This window comes from Lissotriton helveticus, chromosome 5_1 (assembly GCF_964261635.1).
Source record: "Lissotriton helveticus chromosome 5_1, aLisHel1.1, whole genome shotgun sequence".
Classification (NCBI taxonomy): Eukaryota; Metazoa; Chordata; class Amphibia; order Caudata; family Salamandridae; genus Lissotriton; species Lissotriton helveticus.
The window spans coordinates 1679645710-1679657786 of NC_136065.1; the positions used below are offsets into that span (position 1 = coordinate 1679645710).

The 12077-nt window shown below is 47.5% G+C and overlaps 1 protein-coding gene and 1 long non-coding RNA gene across 2 annotated transcripts in view; one reads left to right on the plus strand and one right to left on the minus strand.

The window, feature by feature from the left end:
- Positions 1-12077, plus strand: part of JPH4 (junctophilin 4) — a 429617-nt gene that overhangs the window by 64283 nt on the left and 353257 nt on the right. The gene's annotated exons all lie outside the window — the stretch shown is intronic.
- Positions 2372-2780, minus strand: LOC144755720 (uncharacterized). The gene is made up of 3 exons (XR_013594960.1): positions 2741-2780; positions 2583-2648; positions 2372-2487 (listed from the first exon to the last, which is right to left on the minus strand). It is a non-coding gene; the product is annotated as an uncharacterized LOC144755720 (long non-coding RNA).

A 12077-nucleotide genomic window follows, 5' to 3' on the forward strand; every position in this document is an offset into this window, starting at 1 on the left:
CATGTGCTTTGTATATGCCCCTTCTTCATTTCCCAACGCAGACGCCTACTCAGGGCGGAATGGAACAGGCTGGGAGTTCGGACTTGCAGACATGCCATTACTGCTGCTCTGTCCTTAGAGAACACTGTCTTAAACATAAAATTGGCCAAATTCGTTCAGCATGCCTACAGGCTTCTAGAAAAATTGGACTACTGTGCAGCATAATGTGTACCTAACCCCATCTGCATTGTCCGGGAGTGCTATTTCTAAATTGATACGTTGCAGTATGCACTGATAAGAAAGCCACATTTTATTCTGTTTTTATTTTCTTCATTTGTAATCTCTTTTAAGCTGTAAGATTGTACTAATGTGCTGGAAGAATCTTTTAAAGATATGTTTTTATATCTAAATAAAGAATTTACACCGGTACCCAACCCAACCTGAGAATGTCGTTCTGGTGTTTAGCAAGTACCTCTTTCAGAATGATGTAATTCTTTTCCGTGGCTTCTTTAAGATTCAGTTCTTCTATTTCTTTCTCTAGGGCGGAGATTTCTAATTGCAGCTTAGTTACTTTCCTTTCGGCGTTCTCTATTAGTATCTGGATTAGAGTATTTGAGTTAGAGGTCAGTGTTTCCTCCCATTTGCCCAGGAGGTCGTCATCGAGGTAATCAAACGTGGGAAATATTTGGGAGCGTAGTCCCCTCGGGACTCTGTTAAGCCTTAGATACGGCTTCAAGGTTGCACTGTCCCACCAACGTGAGTTTTCTGTTTTTCTTAGTCTTTCAAGTTTAATAAACTTCTCTTTTAGTCCTTCTTTGCGTAGGGTATTGCTTCCACTGGCAGTACTGACCAATGGAATGCCTTTCGCTAAGCTATCAAAAAGCTCAGAAGCGACCTTATCCCTATCCATATCAAAGGGTGAAGATCTCAAAGTTGTGTGTACCTAGAAAGAAACAGTTTGTTTGTGAAAAAACGTAAGAATCGTGCGGCTGCCCTTCCTGAAAGACACAGGTTAAAGTAACGATGAAGGGTTTGGATTATAAACAGGAAGAATTGGCGCTCTTGCGTGTGCGATTTATAGTTGAAATCGTAGTTTCGGATTACACGGTGCCAACAGGTCAGGGGCAACAAACGCAGGCAAAAAACAACCCCTGCAAAGATGTGAATAAACCTCACACCACATATGTAAGTCCAAGTCCTGTGAACACGTATCTGTGTATTAGGTTCTAGAGTTAAAACCAAATAAATGTAACCATATTTGAAGGAAAAGTAACGAAGGTCGACATCCAGGGTTACATATAGAATAGATTTATAATTAAATCTTGGTCAGTACAAATGAAACAAACCAGCCGATACGTGTTTCGTCACACCGTGGTAAAGATGTGACTCTTCAGGGATGGGAAGGACATAAAATGAAAATAATAAACTTACAGAAATGAAAAATTAAAAAACTACTCAAAATCATGGATTCGAAAGAGTGAACAATGTGAAAACTCCAGAGCCACCCATCTTGCTGTGGAAACCCTATGGTGTGCAAGTACATGGAAAAGTGACATCATAACATAGAAACCAATTCAACTCAGTGTGGTGATATGTGCTTTGAAAATTACATGGCAGAAATAATAGGCGGACTGTGTAATCAGAGGACAATCACTCTAGAACTATACATAAGTAAATTGTGTTCTCCCGGAGCATAATCTAGGAGAAGACAAAAGAATAGACAAATACATCCTGCAATTCTGTGTGTATACGAGTAGCAGTAACAATTGAAAAGACTGACCGCCCGGGTTTCGGAGAGAAAGCAGCACAAGGCAGATATTTTTTTATGTTAAATAGGCTAAACTAGAGCAGGTACTAACCGTGAAAAAATCAAAGATAAAGTCTATATGTGGCTAAAAACGATGCGTTCGATGTATAAAAATGCCATACTGTTTGAGAGAGAACACCATCACTTATTGAATACATAATTATGCGTTACGAAGCAAAATTAAGAAAATGAAAACAATGCAAATTGAACCGTATATAACCATCATATATTCCCAAGCACTGTGCGATTACAAAAGTTCCTGCAAGTGAGGACAGATTTAAAAGAGAGAGCAGACAGACATTAGTGCACAGGAGCACATGTAAGGAAAACCGGAGATGTAGGTTATTAAGGCGACAGTATAAAGGGGCAAGTAATCCCGCTAAGCATACGGCGCAACAAACAATGTACAGGGCACTGGTGAGGTGATGAGATCTGTACCTGAGCGTTTGTAGAGTAGTTCGGGAAATCTGTATCATGTCAGGAAAAGGAGCGGCTACCGCGGCAAAATTTAAAGTAAAGGAGTGCCTGAGTCAAAGGAAATAATAAATAGCTCACCGCAACACCGGTGTACATTCCAAACCGGCTGCGGCAAGGGTCAAGGTTCAAAGACGTAGTAATAGGGAAGAGTAATCGATTCCACAAGGGACACTGCGTCCAGAAAATCGAAGACAAAGGACTGATGCTTCCAAAGTTGAAGGAATCTGAAAATAGGCAAGGAAAGGTTAAGTAACACTTTCCTAAAAGGGTCAGAGGAATGCGGCAAGAGACAGGGGAAAAAAGGGGAGCCTTGGCTTACCTATTGTACAGTTTAGCAACGAGGAGTTTGAAGACACCAGACGGGTGCGTCCAAGGTCGAAGGAATCTGCAAATGGGCAGGGAAAGTATGAGTAATACTTTCTAAATGGTCAATTACTGTGGAAAGGACTGGGGGGGATAAATGGAGCCGTGACTTACCTACTGTTCTGTGCAGCGTGAGGAGTAAGTAAGCGTTCTGTCAATCCAGGTAGTGGAGTACAGAAACGCCGGGTAGCTGCGTTTAAATGTAGATGCACTGATGTTGGTCCGCGCATTACGTAAAGGGCGGGTGGCGAGAGCGGAAGTAAGCCAAGGGCCAAAGGCACTAAAGGACTAGACCGTATCACAACTGAAGGTTCCAAAAAACGGAAGTGATTAAAAAAACGTGTAGAGCAAGGGCGATCACAATCGTGACAGTATGCCTACCTAACGGGGAGAGAGAGTGCAATGAAAGTCAAATGCTAGAGCAAAACGTGAGATAGACCTCTCGAGAGCGAGAAGTATGCTAGATCACCCACATGGAGCTTGACACAGCGATAAATCACTGGGGAATACGGAGAGAAACTAGAGAAAGGCAAATTGTGTGCAGAGGAGCGGCATAAGTACAAAGTTCGAAGGAGGTGTCGTAGGAAACGAGAGTGTTTAGAGAAAAAATGGAAATCAAAGGCTGAGTTACTTTTTCTTCAAATATGGTTACATTTATTTGGTTTTAACTCTAGAACCTAAGACACAGATACGTGTGCACAGGACTTGGATTTATACATCTAAATAGGGCTCAAGGAATATAGTCTGCCTGTGTAGATACAATTCTGCTGTCAGTCTGCCGACATTAAGTCTGCAGGTTTCCTGACGATCCACCCATTCCCAGTATGACCGTTTGAGCTCCTCTTTGCTTGGTGGTTCCTGCATGTCCCAATGTCCTTGAAAACCCAGGACTGACAGTGCTTTCCTGATCTTAAGAATCCATCTGATTCTGCGGCCAACGTCTATTTGTATGACCTTGGTAAGGGCTTCTGCATACTTAGAGAGTTCAGAGGTTCGCCTGATGCAAGCCCAAAAAAGCAGTGGGCACAATTTTGCTGTGTCTCCAATCGATCTCCTGCCCATGTCAAGCATTAAGGGTGTAAGAGGTATGTTGCGAGGCAACATCACCAGGTCCTCAGAAAATTATGTTCAGATCTGCGGATATCATCAACATTGTCGAACCCCCATAGCTCGGCCCCGTTGAGAGTTGTGCTGGCTCCTTTGGCGTATAGACTATAGGGGCCGGTGTGACTGGCCTACTATGTGAGGAACTATGTTCTTTTCCCAGTGCTCCGGCCACACGTTTATGCCCCATGAGCATCTTTGCTAGGTGGGGCCTCCATGACATTTTATCAGAGTCGCACACCAAGATAATCAAACGTGCAGACTCTTTCCAGGGGAGCTCAGCCCAGCATAAGATTGCTTCTAAAGGATTTGTGGTGGTTGAATGTCATAAACTTAGTTTTAGCGGTGTTGATGACCAAATCTGTGGAGTCACAGAAGAGTTGAAAACTATTGAGGGTCGGTACCTTGTCGCCTGCCAGGGTTGGTGCATCCACTGGGTCTTCTTGCAGGAAGCTAACCACCCCATTCATATATAAAGAGAACAGGGTGGGAGCCATGACACAACCCTGATGGACTCCCCTATCGACCGAAATCCGCTCTGTCAGTTGTCCTTGTGACCCCCATCTCACCTGAGCATGATTGCCCTTGTGAAGCTGGACCAACAAATTGAGGATGAAAAGGGGAATACCCATGTCTCTGAGTGTGTGCCACAGCGTACTCCTGGGGACCAGGTCAAAGGCAGTCATTAGATCGATAAATACGAGGTAAAGGCGGCCCTTGCCAATTTCCACTGTTTTCCTGTAAATGAGGAGCAGCCTAAAAACCTGGTCTGTTGTTCCAGTACAAGCCCTAAAAACCAGCCTAATACTGAGAAAGGATAGCTTTGTCTTCTGCTCAATGCTGTATCCTCTGCAACAAGACTCTACTGAAGACCTTATGCAGTGCATCTATCAAACTAATTGGTCTACAGTTTGAGAGGCCTTCTCTGACACCCTTTTTATAACTCAGGACCACCTCAGTGCCCTTCCAGGATCCCAGTTGGCAATAGCATTAACAATAAGGAGAATGTAGCATGCCCAATTTGGAATGTCTGCGAGGAATAGGTCACCAGGTAGACTATCTGGTCCAGCTGCTTTTGCCTGCACTATTTTCCCTAAAGCTGTCTAAATCTCAGCCAGGTTGAAGGACTCACTGTCAGCATTGGAAAGGTCGTAAGAATCGCAATGCTCTGCAGGTAGCTTGTCCCCAGGTGCAGCGTAGAGCCTCCAAAAATGGTTGTGCCAATCATGGTCTGGAATGTGGTTAGGGGGTGAGCGTACATCTCTCTTGTTGCCCAGGTAACTAGGGTCCAAAATAAGTTGGTATCCTTGGCTATGCTTGCTTCCTTCAGTTGCTCCCAATTGAGTTCGTCCCATGCTATCTTTGCTTGGTGCGAAGCTGCAATAGTTCTTCCTAGCAACTTTAATCCGAGGGCGATTCTTATCTTTGATAGTTATGGCTAGGAGCAGTTGTTTACACCTGAAGACTTTCGTATCCCATGAGTAAGGTCCTTTGGATGGCAAACTGGACTTACTGCCCTTGTTGGGGGCTAGAAAATATGCACTCAGTTGTTCCACTGTGCAAGAATGGACAGAAGGTACATCTGCCAATCCCCGTGGGTCAGAAGCTGCAGCCTGGAGATCAGAAATACTCTGGGCCAGGCCTTGCCATATGCCAGCGATCTTGGATTCTTGCAGGGCTACCTTACGCCAATTTAGGAATCTTTTACAGTTGGTGGAAACTATTTCTCTAGTGGTGGTTAAGGATGGGATGCTCTCAAGCTGATGAGAAGCTTCCCACAGGTGCTTCAAAATTGTGCAGAGTGGTTTGTGGTCGCTATTGGTGGTGGTTCACACACTCATATCTATCAGATCTCCCCAAAACCTTACATCCAGTAAAATATAATCAATATGTGACTGGCAGCTAACTCTGTTATAAGTGGTTGCGCCCAGATTGTCCGATGGAGTTCTTCCGTTAGCTGCCCTCAAACCAAATTCTGTGGTGAGGGCATTAAGTTAGAGTGCTAATTGTGTCCATCTTTTGACTGGAGGTACATTTAGTAAGGGGACAGCACGTTTGTTGTCATCGTCTTCAACCCCCAGTAGATCTTCTGCATACAACGGCTCAAAGGTGCAATTAAAATCTCCTGCCACCACAACTCTAGAGTGGGGCGAGCATCTGGCTAAGCTTTCTCCCAATACTGTAATAATAGGTGATGGTCTACCTCCCTTGGACCCTCTTATGTAAACTTTAAACAGGTCAATTGTGCCCCCCCTCCCGGGCACCCTAATGCTAAGTCTTAGGATAAATGGACAAGCGTTTGATTGGCAGGTAATTCGGCAGCCCAGGGCGATGTTCACCCAAATAGTCAGTCCCCTTGACGGGCACCCTCTCCCTACAGTTGTTGCTGGAGAGTGGAAACCAGTATAACCTGATTTTTGTAGGGGGACCAAACCCCAGGTCTCTTTAAAAATGCAAATGTCAAAACCCTCAATTAGTTTGTTCCATTGTGGGATTAACAATTTACTGCTTAGCCCAGCCACGTTCCATGATATTATCTTTAGTTGATGATACAAGGCTGAACCAGGTGCAATGTCTCTACTTGGAGTGTTTTGGCTGGGCAGGGCTTGGGGTGTTGCCTGAAGATCTAAAAGTTCAAAATATTCTGTGCCCGGCACCCCCTGGGTGTTAATGGAGGAGCTACTTTGTCCCTTCCCCCCCCCCCTCCCCCCCCCGAGATCTGTCTTCCATAGGACCAGGTGCAATGCGTAGTACTGGGATGCTGGGGGGGCTAACCCTACAATTTAGGTTAATGAAATGTGGACTGAGATGCAATTGGGGCTCACTCTGTAGTCAGTCAATGGCCTCCAGTGAAGTGCATTCACCTGAAGGAGTAGGTGGTTGATTAGCCGGTTGTCTGCTCTGGCTGACAAACTGGGATCGCCCAAGATGTATAGAAGAGGTTTCAGGGGGGCAGGTACGAAATTCCAGGGCAAAGAGGTTTTCAGCCAGGTCAACCCTATTCAAGGTGAGCTCAATACAAACTAGTGGCTGGGCTGGAAAAGTACATCGGCGAGCCCTGGTAATATCGTCCCGTAAATCCAATGAATAGCTTTGGTGGTCAGGGAGTCTTCGCTCTCAAAACCATTCCTTGAACCAAGCTTGGGGACATTACCCATAAAGATTTTCGGGGCATGGGCCAAATGGGGGGTGTCTAGGTGGTTCGACTGATGTTGGTCATTCCGCAAAGGACGCTGTGCCAGAGATGAAATAATGGGTCTAGTGCATTTTGAGGAGTCCTGCGAGGCTATTGTGATATAATGATCGTTATGGAAATTAATGTTGGAATTATTTGAATGCTTAGCCATAGAATGGGGTGGAGCTTGCTTGTGAGTGGAAACAGCAGAGGGGTGCAAGGTAGAGCCATGGGCTGTAGTTCCCCTACCTTGAATCGCTGCTTTGTGCGTAATATGATAATCATGACGAGGTTGTGGCTGGTTATCTGTCATAAGGTTAGCGCACTGCAAGCAAGGTGGATCCTTTTGTAGTATTAATTTGACCAGAGTGGTTAGGCCTTCAATCATGGATCTCATAGTTCCTATGTCAGATCTAAGCATGTTAAAAAGCTGTTGCGTTTCCTGGGGTTCTGAGTTAGGCCCTGTGCTAAGCCCTGCACTAGGAACAAGAGGCGACTGGGGCATGTCTTCTCTATAGTCACCGGACAAGTCCGACAAGGGAGAGAACCTATTTGCGCAGGGAATGGCAAGTCTAGACTGGTGGGTGGTAAAACCAGGGGGGGAGGAGGGGGATTGACAGGCCCTCACTGGGACTAATAATGCCTCCTTATTAGATGTGGGGGCCTCCTTTTGGGTGGATTTTTGAAACATTAATGGGATGGTGGTTGGGCAAGATGGGCTAGTAGGTTTAAAGGGGGAATGGCCAGGAGTGTGGTGCATAGTTGGTTCGGCCTCTAAGATGCATTCGCATTCACTAGTTAGAGTGTCTATTAGATCACGAAAGCAGTTGCTACCTGCGTGTTTAAGTGACTTCCTGGCCTTTTTTACCTTGTCAGCCCGGCCGTTACCCTCACCACCTCCGTTTCACGCCATAGTTTTTCTCTTTCCCATGCTTCTGGCCCGCACAGAAATGTCTTTTAACAAGAAATGAAAGTAACAATAAACAACAAAGTAATTTGTGGTCCAATCAATGGAATTAAACAAGGGCAATCTCCGGGCAGCCATCAAGCGGCGCTGATGTACGGTTCCAAGGTGGTTACAGTCAGTGGGATTTCAGCTAGTCTCTGTGTGGATCCTACACGTGCGCAAACAGGAAGTAAGTACAGTACCTCAAGGAACAGATGTCAGACCATGGCACTGTCCACGGGCCCGATGAAAGAGTGGCCCTGCCCTGACTATGACAGGCAAGGATGGGCCCGGGCGCCTCCCGCGCCCTAACTACCGGCAGCGCCGGCCGGCGCTCCTCACATGCTTGTCACTTAATGAATAAATACCTGCATATAAACTTACCCAGCAGTCTGCAAGTTATTTCAATCGACAACATTACAGTGGCGACGAGGTCGGGAGGCTTCAGTCGGCGAATCCGAAGGAAAAAAAAACGGACCCCCCCACGTGGGCAGCAGCAGGGTAGGCAAACCCCCAACCACCTCAGTACAACGCAGAGCTGCTCCACACAGCCCATACAGCAGAGGGCATAAGGGGGCACGGCTGAGCCACCAAAGTACGACAAGTTGAGGAGCGTGGCAGAGCCACAGCCGCCTGAGAGGCGGCGAAGGGGCCGGAGAGGCAGCAGCACGCCCCACAGTTGATAAGCCACCGCGCAACCCTTCACACGACACCGTGCCAGGGAGGAACAGCGCTGGCTACCAAAGAGGAGGAGGCGGGGACTAGCACCAAGAGTCCCCAGGAAGATACCAACACAGAGGTAAAGGACAGCACCCCAGGGAGTCCCACCAGCAAGGACGTCAAAGCGACAGCGATCAGGGAGGTGAGAATGAGCACGCCAGCAGGCTATGCGATTGCACCAGTGCAATTTCTACCGAAACCTGGGGACCCCCTGATGAAGTGGGAGGATTGGAAAGAATATATTGACAATTTCATAGGGGTCCTGGAGGACGAAAATGAAGAGTCATTCACCCCCCAAAGAAAGAAACGGATCCTGTTACTGAACCTGGGACCGGAGGGTCTCAGGATTTACAAGAGTCTGGTGCCCAAAAAGAGGGAAGACGCTGATAAGGATGTATATGCACATGCATTGGAAGACCTGGACGAACGTTATCGCCCCACTATCTGCGTATCAGTGGACAGGTTTAACTTCCAGCAGAGAAGACAACGGGCTGGAGAAACCATAGAAGAATATGTAGCGGCCTTGAGGAAGCTAGCTGCCCCGTGTAAATACGCACTGTGGGAAGACGAATTCATAAAGGATCAGATCGTGATGCATACTACGAGCACAAACGTCCAAGACAAGTTATGGGCAAGCGGCGACACCACACTCAAAGATGTAATGGTCATCGTAAAAAGGGCGGAACTCGCAAGGAGGTGTACTGATGCGACCAAGAAAGACGTAGCCCCCCCAATGATGGTGAACAGGATACAAGAGGGAGACCACCGCAAAGACCAGAGAGGTAAAGACCCAGCGGCCAAAGGAACTAACAGATGGCAAGGAAAGCAAACAGGCAATGATGGCAAGAAATCATGCTACAGATGCGGCAGTTGGTCCCACGACGCACGCGATAGAAGATGTCCTGCGTTCCGAGCCAAGTGCCTGCCCTGTGGCATCTTAGGCCACTATGAGAAGGTGTGTAGGAAGAAACATCCCAAGGAAATGGTGAAATGCATCGATCAAGGCGAAGAAGATCTGGAGGAGGTCGCAGAGGAAGAGGTGGTCACCGTCTTATGCATATACGACCAGGTACTGAGCGTAGAAGGGAAGAAATCCACAAAACCAATCCTGGACATGTCTATGGGTGGAATCACCATCACTGTGGTGGCAGACACCGGATCCCCATTCACCATCGTCCAACGGGCAGTGTGGGAAGAAACGTTCAGACCCAAGTTGGGCCCGGAGTTGGAGAAACTAGACATTCGGCCGGTCACCTACAATGGCGACCGCATTCCAATGGTGGGGTTCCGACGCCTGTTGTTCAAATTTAGGGGCCGATCAGCATGGTGCAAGCTGTACATTGCAGAGAAAGGACCCTCCGTCCTAGGATGGCTAGACCAGGGCGACCTAGGAATAAAGCTGGATCCAGGAGGAAAGGAGCAAATATTACTCACAGAGCAAGAGGAATGGCCGGACCTGAACAAATGGAAGGAGAACTACCCAAAGGTGTTTGGAGGCACGGTGGGACGGATGGAAAAATTCCAACACAAGATCGTGCTCAAGGAAGGGGCCATCCCGGTGGCTCACAAAGTGAGGAACGTACCGATTGCGGTAAGAGAGGCAGTCCAGAAAGAACTCCAGGAGTTGGAAAAGAAGGGAATAATAGAACCGATAACCTGTGCAGAATGGTTGGCGCCCTTAGTGGTCGTGATGAAGCCCAATGGGAAGGTCCGGCTCTGTGTGGACCTGAGAGAACTGAATAAAAATATCGTGGTGGAGAAATTTCCCCTCCCCAGGATTGAAGAAATGTTGGCCAAGACCAGAGGAGTGAGGTGGTACTCCACTATCGACTTGACATCGGCCTATCACCAAATAGCACTTCACCCGGACAGCAAAAGTCTTACATCCTTCATCACTCCGTTTGGTTGTTACCAGTTCTGTCGTATGCCGTTTGGGCTGGCCTCGGCGGCTGCAGTTTTCCAGAAAATGATGCACCAACTATTCAGAGACTGCAAGGACGTCCAGTATTTCCAGGACGACATCCTGGTGATGGGGCGAGACAGGCATGATCACGATCAGAAGCTGGGAAACGTGTTACAAACGCTAGAAAACAAAGGTCTTACAGCGGAGTGGACGAAGTGCCGGTTGGGCCTACAATCGGTAACGTACCTAGGACACGAGATCGGACAACAGGGCGTTACACCCAAGTCGGAAAACGTAAAAGCCATCGCTGAAGCACCGCCACCCAGGAACAAGGAAGAGGTCAGGTCGTTCTTGGGGATGGCGGAGTACTACAGCAAGTTTGTGGTACACTTCGCCTCAAAGACCCACAACATGAGGCTGCTGACCAGGGAAAGCACTGTGTTCCAGTGGACACCGGAAGCCCAAGCAGAGTTCGAAACTATCAAGAAAGATGTCACAGGAGCTGTTCCTCTCAAGGGTTACGACCCACAAGGCACCACCGTACTGACGACTGATGCTAGCGACAAGGGCCTGGGCGCTGTACTCATGCAAGACAGAGGAAGAGGGGAAATGGAGACAATCAGTTTTGCATCCAGAGCATTGACGGATACAGAGAGCAAATACAGCGTGATTGAGAAGGAGATGCTGGCAGTCGTATGGGCCATGGCGAGATTCCGGCAATTTCTGTGGGGAACACGTTTTCTACTCAAAACAGATCACAAGCCATTGGTGAAAGTGCTAACATCAAGCGGACACGCCAGTGCCACTCCCAGAATATCCAAAATGTCCCTAAAGTTACTCGAGTTCAGGTATGACGTGGAGTACATTCCTGGGAACCGGAACCGTGTAGCGGATTACCTGAGTAGGGCAGCCGCCATGGAGCCTGGAGAGGAAGAAGCTGCAGGCAGTGGGGAGTTGGTAGCTCTCATAGAAGACCAAGAGAAATTAATTGGCCAACAAGAATGGACAGAGTCATACGAGGAGGACACCGACATGAAGGAAGTAAAGGTGCACATCGTACAAGGATGGCCAGATAAAAGAAACGTGAGGGCGAGCCTCAGGCCGTACTATGAAGTGCGGGAAGAACTGTCGGTAGGAGACAAGGGGGTATTCATTTACAGAGGAGATAAGGTGATCCCCCCAAGGAACCTCACCTCAAAACTGTTGGACCTACTACATGAGGGACACCTGGGCATAGGGAAACTCAAGGCAAGAGCAAAACAAAACTACTGGTGGCCAGGCATGGACATAAGGGCTGAAAGGCATGTCAGGGAATGTCCACAATGTCAACGGGCAGACAAGACCTTAAAACCTTTGAGGCCAGCGATAGGGAAGTTTGACCTTCCTTCAAATCCGTGGGAAGAACTATCGGTAGACATTTTGGGACCTGTCCTAGATGACCGAGGCACACAAAAATACGTGTGTGTACTCATGGATCGATATTCAAAGTGGCCGGAGTTGAGAGTAGACGAGTCTATGGACACAGAGAACATCATAAAGTTTCTGTCAGAGACCTTCACTAGGGAAGGAATACCCAAATCGATCTTGAGTGACAATGGGCCCC